Below are 4,610 nucleotides of genomic sequence, written 5' to 3' on the forward strand. Positions count from 1 at the left end.
AAAAAAAAAAAAAAAAAAAAAAAAAAAAAAAAAAAAAAAAAAAAAAAAAAAAAAAAAACGAGTCAAAAAGAGATCTCTAATTTGAAATTCGCATATCGTATTAAATTTTATTTTTTTGAAAAAACCCATGAGGAATTTTATAGCAATAACCATTGAAAAAGTGATTGAAGAATGACAGATTTACAATAGAATCTGGGCAAATTGAGTGCATCAAAAAATGATGATTCAAATGTGAGATTCAAAATTTTTTTTATTTTTTTTTAAAAAAATTCATAGTGTTTAGAATTTTACATCAATAGTCGGCGAGTTGCAGGTTGTGCAAATATTAGGACGTTTGCAAAATAAACCAGCATTGAACATGAGCTTGCAGGGCACTCCTTCTGAGGGGCCATTTGCTTACCGTTTTATTTCAGCATAAATTATTCAATAAATCATATAGTTTATTTCTTTAGGATTTTTTTTCTAAATTTCATTCTCAAGAAAAGAAAAAAAATAATAATTTAAGATTTCTTTTCATTATTTGATTTTTAAATTTATACTTTCGCTTAAGTTTTGTTAAAGATTTATCAGGCTTAAGACTCACGAAGAAGAGATTGGAAACTTTTTGTAACAAGGTTCTACATAAATAGTCAACTTGAAATGTTTATACACATTTTATTTTATAATTCTAATGTTTTGACCTTATGAATGGTTAGTTTTGATAGCATGAATGGTTATCTATGCGAGATCGCTAAAATTACGAAGACCTCTAAATTAAAGAGCTATGCTAGAGTGCTAATCTTAATGCTCTAAAAAATAGAAAACGCATTTTATTGAATTTACAGTACTAAAAATAATTCTAAAAATTTACCTACATTTCTACACAAATTGAAAGGATTATTTTTAAAAAGCATAACTGAAAAACATTAGCCCGATCCTTACGACGGCTTTGATGATCAAGTTTTCATAGTTTTTTCTGCCTGTTTGGAACATTTAAGAAATATTTTTAAAAATTCGTTTTATTCAATTATAAAATTAAAAAAAAAATTTAAAAAAAAACACAATCCCGTCAAGAATTTCAGTTCTTCTCAGTTTCTAGAGAAAGTGGCTACCCTTTTAAATTACAGTGCATAGGGCCAAATGCTTCGGCAATACAAAAAACCTCGTCGATAAGCTTTGTAACTGATTTACTTGTTTTTACTACGATATTTAAGATATAAATCGTACAAAAATATTAATATTGTTACTTTCTTTCATATAACTCGGTAAAATGTGTATCCTTATATCGCTATATCGTAAGCAACTTTTCATGGCAAAATTCTGTTTCATCCACATGAAGTAATTTAATATTTAAATTATAAAAGAAAAGTGATTACAGGTAAACCTAGGAAGAAGTAAACAATAAAGTTTAAAAAACTGAAGAATTTTTTTTTTCATAATAAAAAAAATGCAAATAAATTACGGCAGAATTACATAGGATTGCAAAATGGGGAAGTAATCCTTACAGTAATTTGTTTGCGCTTTTGATATCATGATTTTTTCTTTCTTTCAGTATTTGGTTTATGGTTTACTTTAGGTTTATTTGAACTTATATTTTCTATATTTTAAATTGCTTACGTAGATAAAATAGAATTTGTCATGAATGGTTTCTCTTGCGGTGTAGCATCCTTTAAAGAATTTACTATTAAAATAACAACAGACAGAGATATGTTGCAGAATGCACAGAACACGCTAATTTAGGGATTCGGAAATGAAGTAATATTTTTCGTTAATTTGTATCAAAGAAATATTTTAAAGCAGGGCATTAAACCAACTAGACAGAGGTTTTGTTGAAACTAAATTTATAAAGTTAACTGCTTTGAGAATTATAATGCTGTGATGTTAAAAAAATTAAAAGCACTTTTAGCAAACCGCACTTGTTTTGTTTTTTCTTTTATATTTAATCTTCAAATAGTATTAAAAAAATACGTCTGTTTTATACGTTTTATAGAGAAAAAGTAACAGAAAAAAATGTATGATGCATTTGCTGGATTTTTATTATAAACATTAAACTAAAGCTGAGCAAATCAAAGTCAAACATCAACGTATTTTGCAATTGTAAATGGTAACAATACATTTTTAATAAGAATAACCTCGTATTTGCACTTTCTTTTAATAAATGCAATGAAATAAAACTTAAAATCAAAATAAATAAAGCTTCTATTTCAACAAAATAGTGGGGGGAAAATCATAGTGACAGGGTTGGAATATTGGTCTTTCTAAATTGGTTTAAACTGTCCAAAGCATAATTTTCGAAATAGTTTAACTTTTTTTTAACTCCAAATATAATCGCTGCCCGTTATTGCATACAAAAATAAATTACTAGATTTAATTTTAAATATTTATTAAAAGAAATCAATACATTAAAAAAATAACTATAAATACAGTACATATTGCATTAACTCGAATAATCTTCCTTTGTATATTTCTCTTATATGGGACCATAAATTCGAGTATTTCTCTATCTATTAGCAACATTATAGTTATTATTCACTTTGTTAGGTTGTCTTAAGTAATAATTGAACTAGTGTTAAAAAAGTAGTTTTACATTAAGTATTTATTTAGGTTCATTTCGTTAGGCTGCCTTAAGTAATAGTTAAAGTAGAGTTGACTAGTTAATTATAGGTTGTTACGAAGTAATTATTTAGAATTATTTTTGATTCATTCTTATATGGCTATAGAAATTTTAAACATAAACTTAGTTATGGTACCTCATACAGTCATACAAATTATTGGCCAAGGAGCTTGCCTTTTCCAAGCAATTGCACATACATTATACAATACTCAAGTTCGGGCTCGAGAAGTGCGTGAAGAAGTAGTACAGCACATAATGAAGCGTTGGGAAGTATTTTCTATCTTATTTCATGACAGAAATGGAAATACTTTTAATTCTTCTGCTGCCTACTATGCTGAAATGTCGCGAACTCATACTTACGCTGGTTTGTGTGATATAATGGGTGGCGGACAAATTTTTAATTATTATTAAAATTCAATACATAAAGAACTTCTGACAATATCACGGATATCTCCGGAAAATAGTTACAAATGAAATCAAAGTAGTTCCACGAGGTCAATATTAGACGGTAAAAAAATGGTTAATATATTATTTAAAACTGATTAAAGAGTTAGGATTGGAGGATGATTTGAAGAATTTAAATAGAATTGTGCTGCACATTCGGCTTGGTTAGCATCGAAGTTTATACATTGTACAAGAAAATTTTGAAAGGTGACCATGACCAAGCTGGTCACTAAAGGCGGCTAGTATCTATAAATCTTTACACTTTAAGTTCATAATTGTTTTGAATAATTACACCAAAAATAGCCATTTTCTTTTAATATGCAGTATAACCTCGATCATATGACAATCTTGAAACGAACAATCTGACATTTGGCTACCAGGAAACAAAAAAACATTAATGATTTTTTTCTTCATTAAATCATAATATGTGATAGAAAAACATAACACAAGTTTCTCTTTTTAAACTTAATTATTGCCACTATTTAAAAAATCAACTTCAAAACCTCTTTTCTGACGACTCGATTTTTCGACATACTTCTGGTCAACATGTCCAGAAGTATGTCGGTCTGGTGTCGGATAATCCAGGTTTTATTTTTGTAAATATATAATTTTTGCCCAAATCAACTTTTTTCATATATATGCATAACTAAGTTCTGGAAAAGAACATTAATTCGGTTAGCAACAGATTTTAATGTAAATGTTTAAATTTTAAAAGGAACACATTTCCTTCTTTTTTTTTTGGAGCACACGTTTTACTGTTAAATTATCAATATCATCCTTAAGTCAGATTGTTATAAAATAAAGCAGTTATAAATGCATCTAAGCATAATATAAAACCGAATTAATAAAGTTTAACATTCATTTATGTTGAATTTAAAAAAATTAAATAAGCACTCCAGAATTATTGCTTGCCTTAATCATTTATCAAACAGAAGACACATAATTCTAACGTTTATTATTTTTTCAAATAACAAAAAATAAATAATAATAAAAAAAACTGTAATTCGCTTCAATTTAATTTCTAACCGCAAACCGTAGACCGATATTATTTTAGCTCAACCGTCGTTAAAAAAGTGTTTTTTTTTTCTTCTGGTAGTCTAAGTATTAAAGGTGAATTTTAAAAAATATAAAAGACTTTGAGATGCTATACTTAGTCGCTACACAGTTGAACTGTAAACGTAACCACTAAGTACACATTCAGGGGTCTGTTTAGAAGAAATTTGGGTACGTTAACGGACCCTTCACAAAATATCTTTTCATGAAAACGGACTCTTCACAAAATGTTTTAACTTAAAAACGGAACCTTCACAAAATGATTTTTCTTTTAATCGGACCGTTCACAAATTTGTTTATCTTCATTATTGTTTTGTTAATCGAATAAACCCTTCTCAGGGCAGAAAACAAGAAAGATGGATGTAAACGAATTAAGTTTTGTCTTCGGCAGACGATTCTTCCATTATTCGTCCGAAATGAATATTCTGCGTTCAGCAGTATAGGCTAAATACCAAATATTTGTATGTTGCATCTCTAATTTAGAAGCAGCAATTGCTGTTTATTTTTGAAAATTTAATTT

At 27.7% G+C, this 4,610-nt stretch overlaps 1 protein-coding gene across 2 annotated transcripts in view; it reads right to left on the minus strand.

Moving 5' to 3' along the window:
* LOC107457548 (Nuclear hormone receptor FTZ-F1 beta) overlaps nucleotides 1–4,610 on the minus strand; it is an 82,198-nt gene that overhangs the window by 20,581 nt on the left and 57,007 nt on the right. The window lies entirely within an intron of this gene.

Source organism: Parasteatoda tepidariorum, chromosome 4 (assembly GCF_043381705.1).
Source record: "Parasteatoda tepidariorum isolate YZ-2023 chromosome 4, CAS_Ptep_4.0, whole genome shotgun sequence".
NCBI lineage: Eukaryota > Metazoa > Arthropoda > Arachnida > Araneae > Theridiidae > Parasteatoda > Parasteatoda tepidariorum.